General features: G+C 46.0%; 1 protein-coding gene across 6 annotated transcripts in view; it reads left to right on the top strand.

Annotated features, from left to right (window-relative positions):
• The first annotated feature begins 1,192 nt into the window (after window positions 1–1,192).
• TSPAN18 (tetraspanin 18) overlaps window positions 1,193–17,842 on the top strand; it is a 127,645-nt gene continuing 110,995 nt past the window's right edge. For 4 of the 6 annotated variants that reach the window (XM_065635810.1, XM_065635805.1, XM_065635809.1 and 1 more), the window contains exon 1: window positions 1,193–1,373. The gene's annotated coding sequence lies outside the window, so the exon portion shown is untranslated. Of the gene's footprint in view, window positions 1,374–3,488; window positions 3,560–17,842 lie in introns of those variants that run through there. The other 2 variants (XM_065635806.1, XM_065635807.1) reach the window with 2 other exon arrangements.

Below are 17,842 nucleotides of genomic sequence, written 5' to 3'. Positions count from 1 at the left end.
TACAGAGACGCTGGCACATCGTTTTTCCTTTGCACTGCGCTGTTAGACATCCGTGTTGTCTCTGGTTCTTCTAATAAGCTTTGAGGGTCTGGATCCACATCCCCCAACATGTAGAACATCGTGAAATAAGCAGGACTTCTTATCAGCTCAAGGACCCATCTGCATAGGACCACTGGAGGATCTGGCCCTGGCAGGATTGCAAATTCTTTAGTGCTGTCTCTGAGAGTGCAATGTCCAATTTACTAACACACTTGCTCCTGAGCTGTTGATTGCTACTGAGAGTAACAGCATTACTTCTGCACACTTTTTCCTCCCTCAGTTTCTTTCCCTCCAATCCAGCACATGCTTTTGGGAGCATCAGGACCAGGAAAGTGTGATTTCCCCAGGGGATAGATGAATTGACCCCCCTCTGTGGATTCCCTGGTGTCTGTCGGATGCTGTTGGACTTAGGATACAGTCATCCTATGTGCAAGAGCAGTAAAAGAGATGACCTCTTCTACAGTTATCCATTTTTCTGAAATTTGTAATCGAAATTGTTTAACTGGCTCAGAAGTTACTGGCAGACACAGAGGACACAACTGTAGAAGCCGTATTTCCTTAGCAAACCAGGCTTTGGAGAGTTGGCTTTTCCCCTGTCACAAATGTGGGCTTTTCATTTGGTTTGGTATGCGTTTTGAAAGGCTTTCCAATCCCGCACCGCAGTATCATTCTTTGTTTGAAGTTTCTCTAACAGATCTCCGAATGCATTTAGGCAGCTCTCACTAAGGTACTGGTCAACAAGTGATCTCTCACCTTCCTAGTCTCTTTCTCTTGCACCCCAAGGATCATCTCCGGTGCATCAGAAGCCCATCAGGTGTCATGAGGGCCAGGCTGGAGTCGAGCAGTGGGCAGCCCTCTTTCCTTCGGCGCCTCCTGCGAGCTCGGCGGGGCAGGACTCAACCCCCGCCGGGGCAGGGTCCCAGGGTGGCTGCCCCCCTGGGCTGCCGCTGCCGCAGCCCCGAACGGCCGAGCAGTCGCCGGGCGCGCTGTGCAAGGGACTGTCCCCGGGCTGCCTTTGGCGCCTCCGGCTGAGAGCACCCGGGAAGTTTTCGGGCGAGGGACGAGGCAGACGAGAGCGGGGCAGCGGCGCGCCCAGCCGCCGGGGCCGGGCCGAGGCGAGCGGGCGGGCGGGGCTGCGCCGGGCCGGGCCGGGGCGGAGAAGGGGGCACGGCCGGGAGGTGGAGCCGGCTGCGCTGGCGGCTCCGGGCTCCGCGGCTGCCGGGCACGGGGCGCGCACGGCAGTGGGAGCCCAGCGCCGCCGGGAGCCGCTCGCCGCCAGCTCGGTCTGTCCCCGGGGAGCCGCCGCCGCGGGAGCCTGCTGCAGCCGCCGGCAGGTAAAGGGCCGGTTCTGCTTCTCGGTGCCCCCTGTGCGCTGCGCCGTTCCTCGGCCAGCCCTGCCGAGGGTCCCGTCCCCTGCCGGGGGTGCCGGCTCCGGCTTGGGAGCACACCGCCCTCCCGCTGCCCTGGGACACGCGGGGATGCCGGCTGGGGGCACCCACGGGAGGCGGCTCCCCTTCCCCCGCTGCCGCTGCTTTCCTGGGGCGGGAGGGGCTGCGGGAGCGCCGTCGCTCCCCGGGTGTGCAAGTTTCTCGGGGCCGAAATGCCCGCCCGCCGACAGGAGCGCCGGTAAGGGAGCTGGGGAGGAGGCTCCTTGGCAGCCCGAGCCAGCTGAACTCGCCCCGCTGGTAACACCTCTCCGGGCCGGGCCCCGGGGAGCTTCTCATGGTCGGTCCCCGGGAGCGTGTCGGGAGCCTCAGAGCCTGCCCTCAATATTTCTGTATTTTATTGCCCCCCGCCCATCCCCTCAGCCCCCTCCGGGACGTCTCGCCCTGTGCGGGCGAGCGGAGGAACGGCGGTCAGTCTGCAGGCTGTGCGTGGGGCGCTCTGCCCCGCGTTTGCAGCGTTGTGGGGTGTGCCGCCACCCCTGAAGTTTGGATGAGGAAGGTGGGGGAGTTACGTTTCTGACTTCATTCCAGTCCGGTAGGAATTTTCTCTTTCGCACTTTGCTGATGGGCAAATTGCAATCCCGCCATCCTGACTCAGTCCCCACTTTCAAACAGAGATTTACAGCTGCAGCAACATGTTATGGAGGTACCACCCCACTGAGATGTGTGGGGTTTTATAAACTGTACAGTTGGGCACTTGAAGTTTTATCATAACTTTGGTATTTAAATGTTGGCGTGAGTGAGTAGGCAGCATTTTCAGATGCATTGTACTTGGGTGGTTTTCTGTGAAGTCTGTTTGCTAATTGTATTTTTTTTTTCCTCTAGCACTTGTCTCAGCAAATAGTAAGCTCAGCCTGATTACTGCTTGTATTTCTATAATAAGAGAAAATTTGAACACAATTAATAGACTCTAGGCATGTATTTTACTGAATAGCCAGTGGCTACCAGAGCTCCTTGGATAGAAGTGTGCTGGAGGTGGCTGTGTGCCTGGCTGCGTGTCCACAAATTGTGAGAAAAGGCTTGCCCTGCATTTTTACTAGTGGGTAAAAAGTTCGTGGAGTTATTAAAGAGTTGTCTTAATGCAACAGGATGTATCAAAGTGTTTAATGGGCTGTACCAGTAAAATGATTATTTTAGTATTCAGTGCTTTTGTAAGGAGCAGAGTGGTTCTGTCTCAGAAGTATTCAAACTGAGAGCAAGTGAGAGGGATACCAATGGAAGAAATAGAATCACAGAATGTTAGGGCTTGGAAGGGACCTCGAAAGATCATCTAGTCCAATCCCCCTGCCAGAGCAGGAACACCTAGGTGAGGTTACACAGGAAGGCAAATAGGTGTGTTCTTTCTCTTTTTCATGATTTGGGGGGAATCTTTCAAATCTGACTGTGTAGCATTATGTACAGATGCACTTCTTTATTATCTGCTTTCACTGAAATATTTGTACGGTGTGTTAAAATGATTCAAATGTCTGACCCTCCATGGAAGGCAGTTAATGTTTCTGTATTTGTTGTGGCTGAGGTACAGCTTTTCTTGGCGTAAGCTAAAATGCCATGCAATACAGTTTTCATGAATTTAGGTGTAGAGGGGTGAGAAAAGGAAAGGCAGAGCTTCAACTTTTCTGGGATATTGCGGACCGCCAGCAAAATCAGTTTCTACTGGCTGTCGCACCCTTTCAGCAAAGCAGACCATTCTCCGCAGATCGCTTAGCCACCCAGGTTGCTGTGCGCTCAGACCCCTGCGAGGTGCAGGTGGCCGGGCAGTTGTTATTCCTCGGGACAGGGCCGGAGAGGGACGAACCCGCCGTCCGCAGCCGCGGTGGAGCCGCGGGCCGCGCTGCGCTGGGGCTGGTGCCCGGGCGGGCCGTGACCCCCCGGGCCGGGGCCGGGGCCGGGGCCGGGGCCGGTTCCGCGGCGAAGGACTCGGGTGGGCGATGCTGGCGGTTTCCACGAGAGGGCTTTCGTGCTGTGCGGTGTCAGCGCGGCTCTTCAGCAGAGCCTGCGCAGCGCCCGCCGCCCCTCCGCTCGCCTCGTAGGGACGGAGGAGCAAAATGAACCTGGGGGTGGCTTTCGCTCACAGAGTAAGTATTTCAGATTTCCTTTGTAAATTATGGGGAAATCCCTTTACTCCCCCGGGGGTGTACGGATAAGACATCCTGGGAAGAACACCCACCTTCGTTTTCCAGGCTCGCTTAAAACTTAGAACAGATCCCAGCAACTTCATTTCCCCACAGTGGAAACCAAGAAGGTGCAGATTGTGTTTTGCACCAAAGTGGGGTCTGAACGTTTGCATCCTCGCCTTGGCTGATGGCAAAGAACGGCTCTATCCTGACGCGATCTCATTTTTGGCTGCTTTAACATGTATTTTATTTCTCAGGGTGGGGCTGAGTGAAAGGGAAACGGGAATCATTGTGTGAGTATGAAAATGCTGAGCTATCCTTAAGTCCTTTGCCGAGTTGCCTGTGCGTTGTTTAATTCAAATAATTTCATATGCATAGCATTGCAGGTCTGTTTTAAAAGGCAGAAACTGTATCTGTAACCGGGAATAATATTCCAGTCCATAAAACATGAGTAACATCTGTTACTGTGACTTCAATTTGTTTCTCTCTTCTTGGAATAACCAAGTTGACAGCTCAGGCAGTCAGGTTTAATGTCCTGTGCTAAACCTTTGGTCCTGTGTCCCGTGGCTAATTGTGACTCGCAGAATCAATAAACCTAGCTCCTGCTCTGCTGCAGCGGCTCAACAGGGGCGTGGGAAGGGCTTCAAACCACCTCACTGTGTGGAGCGAGTCTCCGGCAGCAGCTGATGGTGGACAAATTTGGATTTCTGCAGAACCAGGCTTATCACGTGAGCTCGCTGCTTTCAGGGTGGCAGAACTGGCTGGGATCTTGGTGTTCTCTCAGCATTCGGGCTGAGCAAGTGAGAGAGAGGGTCTGCACTGCTATAGGGGTAATATTTTCCCTCCTAGCACCTTTTATCTTACTTTAATCTATCCCAGGTTGAATACTGTAGGCAGTTGAAGCAGAGCCATCTCACGCTTTGATGTGTGTTTATTGGCTCTAGGGTCTCATTCTATTGCCTTTTTTTTTTTTTTCAAGTTAGGTTGCTCTCTTCCTGCACCACCTTCCCAAACAGAAAGAAATGGAGCAAAGGAGGCAAAAAGTGAATTAAGTGACTTTGTATTTTTGTGAATGGGTTCCTTGCTTTGCCCCTCCCTTCTTTGCTGCCTTCTGTAAGATCCCTTCATAATTAAAATATTATGACTATCCTTATGGTAGCCCTTTGCTTGTGGCAAGGATCCTAATTTGACGTCAATGCAAAAATACTAGTTTCTGGCACAAGGGCAGATGACATTTCATCAGCTAGTGTGTGCCCATTTTTTTTGAAACCACAGCGCTAAGACCATATGGGCAGATAATGAGTTTAAGCTGATAAACAGCTTATAGATTTGCCCAAATAAAGGATTTTCTTCCTAAAAGACACGTTTTCCTTTAAAATAAATAATGCAGTTCCTGTGTTTTTATTTAATTATCTTGAGTCCTGTCTGTTCTCACCAGGCTGCAGGAAAACAGACACAACTGCTCCGGGAACAGAAGCTACTGGATTTATGGGGCCTTGGGTCTTAGATGAGAAAGGACTTAAAAACAGAAGTTCAGATACTACAAAATTGAGGCTTAAGGTATATAAATAAGCAGATGGTGGTCCAGGTTGTATTTGAAGAGTTTTGTGATGTAGTACGTAGTTCTTGACATCTAGAAGATGAGTCATTGCATGAGGTGGTAGTAGGTCCAGGGTCCGTTTGGGAGCTATAATTAAACCAAATTAATATCTATACACCTTGCTAATCCTGTGAGGCAGCTGAAGCTGTCATTTTTGGGGGATACCATTGCAAGATAAAACCTACTTTTGCTTTTTCAAGAGTTTTTGACTAATGTTAGTATGATCTCTTGGTTGTCTGTTTTTCACTTAAAGTGACGTATCAATGAAATGGGGGGGAATTATTTTGTATCTGTTGTTCTTGTTGGTTTCTGAGAAAAAAAAATGAAGATAGTACAGTGAGGGCTGGAAACTAACTTGCTTTGGGAAGTGGTGGTCTTTAGTTGTCGTTTAAAAATAGTGACTCAAAACCAAGTAAAGTATTTGCATAAGAGGGCAAAGCCTGTGGGTTTCTCCCCCAAGATGCATAGAAATTAGCTGTTTGGGATCTGAAATTGCTCGTTCCCTTTTAAGCTATTTCTTAGGGGTTCTCTTGTTATATTTTTTGTTTTCTTGGAAATGATTGCTAATGATAATTCAAAGTAGCAAATAAAGAAAGAAAAGGAAAAATCAGTCAAGACAATTACATTCTTTCTCATGATGCTTATTCCTTCTAAAACTTCCTTAAATATTTTGTGTTGTCCATTCCCTCCCTTCTGACCACTTCTCAGTACTGGAAAGATTGCTGGACTTTAATTGTATTTGATACGAGGATATTGTCCAGATGTCTGGAGCTTTGCTTTCTGTTGGTTGCTGATATCTCATTTGTAGCTGATATGACAGCAGAGTTGCCTTTGGCCCCACCGTTGCTTGTGACTGCGCGGTTCAGCATTCCTTCCAGGTCTGTTCTTTTCCATACATTCCATTTCTTTTCACTGCTCTTTGCAGCCTGGAGTTTCTGAAATGGTGAATGACTTATCCTGTCCCTTAGTTCCAGAGAATTCATGTGAATTCAGTGTCTACCAAATAGTCAATGGGACTTCCCCCCTACCCCCCCCACCCCACTTTTTTTTTTTCTCCTCCTCTGACCTCTTGCCTTGGAGCATTTAGCAGCTGGCTTACTGTTTAGCATTTTTACATTGGTAAAGATCTGTCATGGGGTAATTTAGTATAAATTATCTGAGACTGAAAGAAGTGGCCATGGGAAGGCAGTGCATTGATCATATTTTTGTTAGCAACACCTGCTGCTAAACCAGTTTGTCAGCATGTTTTTATTTATTTTTGCACAGATAAGATTTAAAGAAACAAACTCTAAAGATGTTTTACTCTTACAAATTGACCCCAAATGGAATTTGCTTCTGCACCTCTGCCACCTTCTATTCTCTAGGAATGGGCTCGAAGGATTTCCATTTTCCCAAAGTTGATAAGAAGCAGCATGTGCTTTTCCGGGACAGTGGAGCTGTGCTGAGGTGCTGCCCTTCACTGGTCTTCCTCAGAGCTAGAGGCTGAGAGGCTCAGTGTTCTGGTGAGTTGCATATGTGTGATTTTTTTGGATCTGAATTGCCTCTGGAGGTGTCATGATACAGGGAGCTTCAGATGACCAGGTCTAATGTGGATGCATCGTATTTGGTGGACTGAGACTAGGCTTACACTATGCAGTAGGTATTACATAACAATAAGAGTATTCCTGTGGTGTAATTTTGCTCTCACCAAATTCAGTTAAAAGAAAACCAAAGCCAGTGTCTTCTCATTGTGCTCAGAGATGATGGAAGTGGGGTTTTGATTATCACAGGTTTTTAGTACAGGTCTTTTTTCTGCACAGGATCCCTCATGTCTGTGTAGTCCCTCCAACAAGGATTCCAATGAAGGGTAAGTCTTTGGGGCTTCTTGTCCTCTGGGACTTTTTTTGGCCATCAGGATGTTCCCTTTGCTATATATTTACTAAATAAACATATCCTAAAATGAAAGTTTCCAGCTACTTGAGAAATAAATTGAGAGGTCACTGTAGAAGAATCGATTATTAAACTCAAATGAAGTTCAGATTTTTTAGACCAGTGTATCACTTCAGGAAGAAACACAGGATGCTTTTGATGAAATAAACAGTGCTGAAACTGAATCTCGTCCATGTGCTTGATATTACTTGGTTCTGTGATTATTAAAGGAGCTGCGCGATTTAGTGAATTAGGACTTAGGTCTGAGTTTGCTCAGCTTAGCTGTTGATTGTGTTTCGTTAGTTCTTCACCGTTCCTGCCCTTCTGTTTCTCCCATTTAGTTGGAGCATGGCCATGTTAGACAGTGACTGTCTGTGTGGTGCCTAGTGTGATCTGGAGTTTGTTCTGGTTTGTCTTCAGAAAGCAGTGTAATAAGTATCCTCTTTGCCCCCGATTTCTGTGATGTGTCAGGGCAAAGTCTTACGGCGGTTGTTGATCCTGGGGAAGTGGAACTGAGCCGAGCTGCTAATGTGAAAAGTCATGTAGTATAGCAGAGATAATAATAGCTCTTATATTCCTTCAAACTTCTCACTTGAGTCATAAACAGCTTTAAATACAGTTTATGCCATCCCAGATGTCTGGAAAGCCAAGATGACAGATGAGCAAAACGGGGTGTGGGACCATATGGTGATTTGTTGACGGTGGGTCAGTGGCACAGCCTGGCAGGGGCTCAGGAGCTTAGAGGCCTTGGCTGCAGCTCGGGTTGTATATATTGTGTGTGATTACAGCACTGACTGTTTCTGCAGCTCTGTGCTGCTCAGAAGGCTCAGCACTGAAATTGTAATGCTAGCAGCAGCTTTTTTCATGGCCCAATGCCCAGTTTGAAGAAGGGTGATTCTGGTCATGCTGCTAGACATACGTATTTATGGCCCTGTTTCATCTGTTGAATTTCATCTGTTGGGGTATTTTTAACGTTATTATGGAAACAGTTACTATATTTACTCCTTATGAAAAGCTCGGTGTATGACCGTCTATGAGGAGGGAGTTTTAAAGATTGCACTAAATGATGGTGCCTACACTTCTTCAGGAAAAATGGACTAAAGGACCTGGCTGGCAGTTTGCCTGTTCTTGAGACATGGACCTCACAGGGCACTGAGCTGGAACATGCTATGCTGGGAAAGCAATGATAGGGTTTGTTCTTGGGTCACTTTATGGCACATCCAATGTTCTTGGGCAGCAAAGAGAACCAGCTCTTCTTGTACAGAGAGAGCTTATGCCTTACTGGGCTGGTTTCTCGGATCCACTGAGAACCCATTTCTCATAGAAGTCTCTGGGACCTGTGGGTACCTTTCAGATTAACTTCTCAAAACCTGTTGCCAGGGTAAATGGGATGGTGGTACAGAAATTCAGTGGATTTTGGAATGCGAGTCACTGTCGCCGTTTGTCAATGTACATATTTCTGTAATCATTTGAAAACAGAATGCTTTTTGATGTCAGTCTTGCTGGTAGTAACTGGTGGGGCTTAATAGTGCTGTTAATGTGGTGGGTCCACAATGGACATTTTTGTGAAATGGTTGAGAATAAGACAGTAAAGGACTGAATGTCTCAAAATGATCTTAAGAGGTGTGGACTTTGGATCTGATGTATTTTTGAACTGACGACTGCCCTTTGTTCCTGTTAATGTCAGAGGGGATTCTCGGAGCTGCTTAGAATGAGGTGCTTATTTTGGGTTGATCAACAAAGCTTTTGCTTCTGATGGGAACATGGCTGAAGCACGGACATGTAACAAGGATCTTCCAGAGATGCACCAAGCTGTTTTGCAGAATAAGATACATTAAAAGCTGAGAGCTAGTTCTGGAAATGCTTGAGGCACAAGGCTGGAGGCACCAAGAGATCTCTTTGACCTATATTTTGCTTTGGCAGCCTGAGAACTGGCAATGTAATACCTTGCTGATCTGATGAAGGGCTGTGGGTTTGAAGTCTTGAAAAAAGACCTTCCAAACTAAAAAGGATTTCAGCTTACAGTGATGCTTTGCCAATTAAAAACTGATTCTCTTCTTTTAAATGTTAAGGAAAACATGAGTCAGGAACAACAGTCTCAACAGTGATGAGATTAAGAAAGAAAAGGGCTTCCAAGAGACTGGCTGGGTTAAGAGGGTTTTTCTGTTCTGTTTTGCACCTTTTTTTTTTTTTTTTCCCTCCTCGCTGTGCTGAAAAGAGCAGAAGTTTTCATGCTTTGCATTTTGTGTGTTCAGATTCTGATACTGCAGTGGGAAGGGCTTGGCAGGAGAAGAATCAGAGTTTAGTTTAAAAACATTAATTTTCTCTGCTAATGCTGCTGCAGATAGTTCCAAGTTTCAGATGGTACTGTATTTCTTGTAGTATTTCTGTAACGTGATGCTCTTCGGGAACAGCTTTGAAGCTCTGCACTAGCCTTGGGGAGCAGAGGGCACTGGGAGGGGGGGTTGGACTCTCACTCCCAAGTCCCATCACCGATTTTACTGCTCAGAACTGAGAGGTGCAAACGCCAGCACCACTAACATCAGCCTGCTGTAGAGCCTCTTTGGCTCTGGGCACGTTGCATTGCTTTTCTGAGCATCTGTTTCACCAGCTGTGAAAATGAAGACAGTACCCTCAGCATGCGGGTATGATGAACGTTCTTGCTAGCTAATCTCAGTGAAGTGCGTTGAAACTGTGAAGTGTCATGGGTTGTTGTCTGAAAGTGTGAAAGTTTAAAATGGTGTAACCCACAAGCTTATGTCTTTGTTAGGGAAGAGAAATACTAACTGGGGGTCCCTCTGGGGCAACAGGGGCAAAGGGTTTGTGAGAAAGAAGAGGAAATTGCCTATGATGGAGGACCTGAGTGAGAATTATGCCTCTTTCTATTTTTTTACACAGGGTCTAAATGGATTTACTTGGAGCTTTGTAAAGTGTCTGTTCAGGGCTGGATTTTGCCCTCATACCACAGGGTAGTGCAGTTGCATTTCCTTTTGTTGTTTTTCCAATTCCTCCCTCCATATACTTGCTTTTTTATGATCAAAGCTCAAGTCTTTAAAGATATGCCAATGCCTTGTAATAATGCTCAGAAGATCCCCTATGGGGAACAGTTCTGATTAGACACTCAGGAATTCTCTTCATACTTCTTACTATTAGGAACATCTTGTTGATAAAAGGTGTGGCTTTTTTCTCAGGCACTATACTCATTCTTTATTTTCTCCCATTTTCCCATCTTATATAAACTTGGTTCCTTGGTTCTTGCTTTCAGTTCATTCTTTTATCTTCTACAGCACTCAATGAATACTTAAAAATAATAAATATTAATAATAGGGCTCTTTGAACCAGGAGGTTCTTTGCTGCTTAAACGCACTTTTTCCTGCTGCTTATCCCCTATTAAAAGTTGCTATAATCTGCAGATTGTAGCTGTAATAACTTCTGCAGCCGTGGCTGGGTTTGTGACAAGCGTAGGATTATAGCTCCAGGTGGGGAAGTGGCAGCGGGAGCAGAGATCCTCAAAGGCACAAAGATGTTGTTTCAATTGAAATATTCTTAGCAATAAAGGAAGAGAAGCCAGAAAATTTAGTGTGGGAATAGAGCTGTTTATCTAAATAGCCCTTGTTACACAGGATTCCACGGAGTGCCAGTGACCTATATAGGATAATCCTGTATTGCACATAAAATCCTGTGTTTCAAAGGGGAAAGTTCCTTCTGGAGAACATAGTTTAAGAAAGCTCTACTTTTGGAGATGCTTTCAAGCCGGTTTATAGGACGTGTCTCAAAGCAGCAAGACAAACTAAGATGCCTCTATGATATTACTGTATGTTTACTTTTAATTGCCTCTGCAGACAGCTTTACTTCTCCTTAGAGGAACAGAAGAAAAAGATGCTGTCTGCCCCAGTGTGTAAAGTCCACATAATGTACAGCCAGGCTCTAAAGCTTTTGCCACACACTTATGTACACGGACACACGGTCTCTTGGACATCGGCAGCATTTTTACTGTCTCGGATCACACGGACTAAGGAACGAATAAAGTAAACAGGAACGGAGTGTGTGGGGTTTTCCCACCACACCTCCTTTCCTCTGTTTAACAACACATGCTACTGGTTTAGGAGAAGAGAGAATCCTGAGGTGTCAGGGCAAACTTCAGGAAACCTTATTTGTTTCTTCTACACTGTGTTGGCTTGCCTCTGATTAGGGAAGGTGAGCTGTTCCTGAGCAGAACCTCTGTTGGGTGGGTTGCTTCCAGGCTTATGTCTTCAGCAGAAACCACACTAGTTACTGCTTGAGGCTGGGACGGGCTGGGAGTTCTTCAAGGAAACAATTTGCCTGCAGAAAATGCTGATTTATTGAAAACAGGACTGCTTTGTGGGAAAGGGGTTGTTCTCCACTCAGTTCTCCTTGGGTAACTTTCTTGTGTTTGGGATAGAATTTCTTAGTCAAAACAGAGATGCCAGTTAGAAGCCAAGTGGTTTGGGTTTTTCACCTATGCAGTCACAAATCCAAAACAGGATCCTGAAAGCAGGTTTCCTACATGCCAGAAATGCGTGTCCTAACCGCAGGACTGATGCTATAGAGCATGTGGCTTTTTGCGTGAAGGATTGCAAGGTGGATTCCAAACCTTTACCCCTATGTGAAATGAAAAAATATTTTAAGCCTCAAAAAATGTGGTGAGATGAGAAGGTCCCCATCCAGGTGTCCTTGTGTCTCCCCCTGTGGCATCGCTGTCTTTCCTCTCTGGTTCTGCAGGTTTATGGTTCTTCACAGAGTAGAGCGAAAAATCTTGGGAGACCTTGGCAAAATAATCAGTCAGAGGAGGAGAGTGACTGACTCCGAGCACTGCCAGTGTATTTTGGCAGAGTCAAGGCTATACAAGGCTAGGTAGCTCCTAAACCCCTGCTTTCTCTGAGGAATATTATTAGAAAAGCACCTTAAGCAGCCAAGGAAAATATAACTGAAGACTGCTGATATGTTTGTGCCTGGGCCATTATTGTTGGGCAGGGTATGAAAAATAATGCCTAAGGCAAAAGAGGAGTTGTTGGAACAGGATGAAACACTCTCCTGCTGGTTTGATTGCAGTGAACTCGGCAAAGGCAGGGGTAACACATGGTTTCTGTAGTGGGCCTCTTTCTTACAATTTCTTCTCTCCCCCTGGTTTATGGAGAGGAGAAGACAGTGGTCCTCTCTTCATCCTTTCTTAGTTCTCCTAGGAGATCGAGGAGACAACAAGAAGAAAGTCAGGAGGGGATCTTGGGTAAGCTAGGTGCGTACATAGCCAGGGCATTTGTTCTCTGCGGCTGCTCTCTGCATCACCCAAGACCCTGGATCTGGTTATTCCAGAGCAGCTCGGGTACTGAATCCTGCTGTGCCGTGTGGTGCTTGGCTGGGTAGGGGAGCTCCCAGGGGCTCCCTCTGTTTTAAAAGGTGGGATTGCAAAACTGAGGTGCACACCTTTACTTTGTATTTTGTTCCTTCTCCTTTTGAAAAAGGGGGGCGGGAAGGCTGTGAGGTTGAAGCTTCATCATTGCATGGGCAAAGGCAAAACGTTCCGGGACCTTGCTGTGTATTTGAGGTTGAAATGTAAGTTTCTGGTTTCCAAGAAGCCAGGTGCATCCTCAGATGGTCTCTGCTAGCCTGTTTTAAGAATACTTTTGCTCATCTTTTTGAGGTGTCTGAACTTGCCTTTTTGGTTTTACCCCTCCTTTTCCTTCAAGTGGGGGGCAGAAGGTGTGTTTACAGCACACAGAAGCATGGGGCAGCAGAAAGCTGCCAGGATCTCCATGCAGCTCCCTTGGGTGGCAGCACAGAGGAATCCACAACACACAGTCAGCTCTGGAACTGGGATAATGTCAAAACTCTCCTGGATGTGAGATGAGCTCCAGTGTGTGTGCCCCCCAGGCAGAGATGCAGACCCCAGATACGGAGTGTTTGAAAGAACAAAGGAAAATGCCCAAAGCCTTGATTTTTATGGTGGAGTTCTTTTGGTGATAAACAGGCAATACTTCTTTTCAAATATCAGATGACAATCATCTCTCAATACTTTTTCACATAAAATTGACCTAAGAAAAAATATTTCTCTTACATTAATCAAGTCTGAGTCTTCTATCTTTGACTGAGGTATCAGCAGATTTCTGCATGTTTCTTCTGCTTACAGTCATTGAAGGAACCTCTAAGAGGCTGGTTGCTAAGGTTGCTGCGTGCCCCAGCTGGTCCCTGAGACTGACTTGTAAAATCCTTTCTGTGTCTGGGCTTCGGTGTTGCAGTCTAGGACTGGTCATTTAAAGCTGAAGTGGCCCGAAAGAAGCCGCGTAGTGGATCTGTTTCCCTCACATCTGTAGACTGTCCTAAGATCCTCAGGAGGACGAAGGTCAGCTGTTGCTTTTCTTCAGAAGCTTAGACTATGCTGTTAATGATAGCTGGCGTTTGGGAATTATATGAAAGCTTTTTAAGGACTAGACTCTTTGCCCACAAAAGTCAGTTTTCATCTTCTAATCAGTGAATGATGAGACTTTGCATCCATTTCGTGTCTATATTCTGTACATTTGTTAAGTATATTTGAATTGATGAGAAAAGCAAGCTATTGATCTAAGACTTCAATCTTTTCTTCTTCTTTTGAATCGGAGATGGAGAACTGAAAAAATCAGGTTAGTGTGAAAAAAGTTCCGGTAAGCTGAGAACTTACATGTTTGGTTGAGCTGCACTGCGAACTCGTCCTGTTGAAATAAGGACAGACCGCACTAGGAGAGTGTTGCCAGAACCCAGATCAGGGCTGTGTGCCCCAGCTGGTCCCTGAGGCTGACTTGCAAAATCCTTTCTGTGGCTGGAGCTGCATTCCTGTGGGCTTCGGTGTTGCAGTCTGGGACTGGCAATGTAAAGCTGAAGGGCCCAAAAGAAGCTGAATCTGTTTCCCTTACACCCGTAGGCTGTCCTTTAACATGAAGCTGCAATCTTCAGCTGTAATCTTCGATTCTTTATGAAGTGCAACAGTATGGAGTGGGCCCAAACATTGATTTTTAAATGGAATATGATTAAATGTGAAAGTACCTGAGTCTGTCTTACAGCTTTGTAGGTAACTGTGCATGGACAAGATTTATCACTTCCCTACCATTTCCTGTTCTGCTGCTCCTGAGCTCTTTTCCTTGCGATGGTTCAGCAAGGAGGTGGTGAAACAGATGCAGTTGTTGAAACTGATGATAAGATAATTTTCTCACATCATGCATTTGCAAGAGGATTTACATTGCTAGTTGCATTCGTTATTGTGTGTCTACTCCTAGACATAAGTCAGAGATTGACTGGTGGATAATGAAACGGTACAGCTTGCCTGAGTGAATAGAATGGGCAGGCATCTGAACTATCCACGTCCAAGCCCACCAGCATGAGTCTGCTCAGAATTTTTCTGGCAGATGTAGCCTCTCCATTTTGCATCACAGTGGTTATCTACCACTTGTTTATTGAATTTCTGTGTGTTCCACATTATCTGAACAACTCACAGTTAAAAATTTGTAGCGCCTTTATTGAAGCAGAGAATCCTGTTTATCATTTTCCGTTTTACTGATGTAAATGAAATCTCAATGTCTTGCACAGGGTGTCACAGGAAACTTGTAACCAAATAGAAAATAAAAAATCTTGCTTTAAAGAAAGAGACAGAGTCACTCTTTCTTCCTTCATAGCACCTATCCAAATTTTGCTCCTAGAAAAGATATCTCAGCTTTAAAGTATAGGGAGGGAATATTACCTGTATTATAGAAAGATTTTTCCCAGCTAAATAAATGGTTTTCTTTGCTGTTCTATTGGAGCCAAATGTCCCATATAGCTCAGTGATATGTTGTTAAGGCCTTCTCTTCTTTTGACTGTGTTAATTGTGCATTTACTAAATTTGGATAGAACACCTTTGTAGATGAAGCTCTGTTTGGTTGGGTTTTATTGTGGGTTTTTTGGTTTTGGGGGTGGTGAGGGGAGGGTTGGTGGTTGTTTCTCGTAGAGAAACAGAGATCTTTTGAAGTTTTGGAAGGATCAAGGTGGGAGGAATTCTTTCCTTAGCCAAAGTAGTCAATATTTTGTGGTCTGTGTATGCATTAGAGCATGGGAGACTATACAGGTTGCGGCCCCTGGGATCTGAACCTCATTTTTCCACATCCACTCACTGCTACTCTTGCCTTCTTTTGCATGCAAACTTTTGACCTGTTGAATTTTCTTAGAAGTGTGCACTGGTTTATAATAAGCATTTTCCTTTGAACGTACTGGCTTTTTCTGACTGTTTTTCCCAAAAAGAGTCTTTGCAGAGAGGATCTAATCAGGCCTAATAGTCCTTAACAAGCTGGTGACTCCTTAAGTCCTACCATTTTGTAGTATATGTGGTCCTGAAGCATTTACCTGTTTTCTCTGCAGCAATCCTAATCAAAGACATGAAGTGAGATGGCTACTTTCTCCACCCTGAGGCGCTCCTGGGTGCTTCCTTGAGAAAGTGATTTGCTTTGCAGTTGTTAAAAAGGCACATGCTGCGGGGGGTGTGTGTGGAAATACTGCTACCGCACCACTTCCCAGGCACAGGTGTGGAGCTGCTGAGTATTAATGCCAATTGTGCAGTTCAGAATCACAGCTTTGTTCTTGAGATTGTAATAGTGGGAAAAAACTCAGCCTTGATCTTGATGAGAGCTCGAGTCCCTGAGCTTGTCTTGAATCAGGGTCAAGGTTTTTCATTTGTTTGTTCTTCAGAGAGACTGAGTACCTCCCATGGCAGCTGAAACTAGTGGGGGCTGCGTGTGCAGAACGTTTGGGAAGGAAAACTGTGTGCATGTGTTGTGAGCTGCAACATACAGAAGCCAGGATCTCTAGAGGGGTTGCAGTATCTAAGATGATGCCCCTACAGTTGTTTCTTAATTAAACCCCAGACACTTTACATGGCTTCTCTTGAACTTCAGGACTCTGCTTTTCGTGAGCATATTTGAGACTTCTAGCCTGGCAGCTCCTTGGAGCTTTCTATTAAGGTATTAAAGAGAGGAAAACCAGTTGGTTGCCTCAAGCTGAGGATACGCTAGACTTGGAGGATTATCTCACTGCAATGAATTTTAAAGGCTTTTTGCTATACATGTGTGGAAAGCTATCAAAATGCTAATGGTTCTGCTGTCTGTTTTAACCCTTTCTACATATGTTTCAGGGGAGGTGAGAATGGTGTCATTCAACTGCAAAAGGACAGCCTAGCCAGAAATTGAGTTCGAAGTAGCTTTTCATCTGTTAGCCACAACTTCTCCAAGTGATAAGGAAGAGTGATGCACCCATCACTTGGACAGACCTACTCTGTATGCTCAGTTCAGGCAATCTGGAGGTGTGGTGTAGGTCAGGTACTCCCTGCAACCAGCATCCCACAGGACAGACTAGCACAGGACTAGTGTCTCAGGGAGCAGGCTGGAGGCTTGGGGCTTCCCCACACGGATTTTGGGACACGCACCCTGCCCGCAGTGTCGTGGATGCCTCTGTCATGCAAGAGGTCTGTGGGCTGCCGGGGTACGAAGAGTTCTGCTACCGCCAGAGCAACTCAGCTGGTCAAGTACGTACCTGAGGGGCTGTGAGACAGGATGGATCATCCTACCTGCGGCAGGTTGAACGCAAGTCTCTTACCGTAGTGCAGGCATGTCCTCCGTTTGCTAGTTTTTCAACAAGGAGACTGATTCTCCTGGCTCTCTTGCCTCGCCATCCTAACCAAGGGAAGGTGTGGGCTCCAGGTGGACCCACAGCTCAGAGCATTGTGTGTGTTTGCTGTGTAGCAGCTGTGACCTGGGCAGCAAGGCTTCTCTTGGATGCTGTGCAGATGTGGTGTTTGCAGTAGCTCCGTGCTGCTGGGGCTGCCCTGCTGTTGTGCCCAAAGCAGCTGGGCTGGTTCAGTCTGCACAGGAGACAAGCAGGCATCCTCCTCTGGGAATGTGATCTGCATCTGTGAGAAACTTCTGTTCCAGTTTGGCTTTTGGGTTTTTGGCTAAGGTTTTTGACATGTTAGGGATATCTCATTCAACTCCATGGAGATTCTGTTAATATTCTGCTTTGGAGCCAGGTAAATACTTGGATAACTGGTGATATAAATAACTGAAATTGTGAGTGTTATTAAACCCTTGAGGCTTCGTAATTCCTTGAGCCGTTTCTGAAATATCTTAGAGCAATGGGTCTGTCTGTGCTTCTTTTTAATCAGGACCAGCCAGGCAATTTCCGTCCCCAGGAGAGCCTGAATCACTGAGCTGCAGGGGTATCTTTGCTATTAAGGTTGTGGCTTTCAGGTTTCAATGAACTTCCAATGTTTTGCTTTTTATTTTTTAAGGCATATTTACTGATAAATATTAGCTGCCAGCTTATTTCATATCTTCAAAGCATCAGTGTTTTCCACGTTGCAGCTGAAGAGTATGGTTGCCAACATGTACCACCTGGATGCAGGCAGTATAAAAAGAATTGCTGCAGGGATCTATTTGGGATTGGTGCTAGCACAGGGGTGTCAAACACATTTTCACCAGGGGCCACATCAGCCTCGTGGTTGCCTTTAAAGGGCCAAATGTAATTTTAGGACTGTATAAATGTAACTACTCCTACATTTAACTAGGAGGATACCAGATGAAGCAAGGTAAAGGGGCTGAGTAGTAGCAAGAGAGACTGTGGAACAGGCTTTTCATTTCCCATTCTATGTGAGTATGATGAGGTATTTCTTTGCTTGGGGTGTCCTAAGATGGATTGGATAGAGCACTGGGGAAATCAGCTTT

This window comes from Caloenas nicobarica, chromosome 5 (genome assembly GCF_036013445.1).
Source record: "Caloenas nicobarica isolate bCalNic1 chromosome 5, bCalNic1.hap1, whole genome shotgun sequence".
Taxonomy (NCBI): Eukaryota; Metazoa; Chordata; class Aves; order Columbiformes; family Columbidae; genus Caloenas; species Caloenas nicobarica.
Note: the sequence above shows the minus strand (reverse complement) of the source record. Positions and strands in the feature narration are given on the sequence as shown.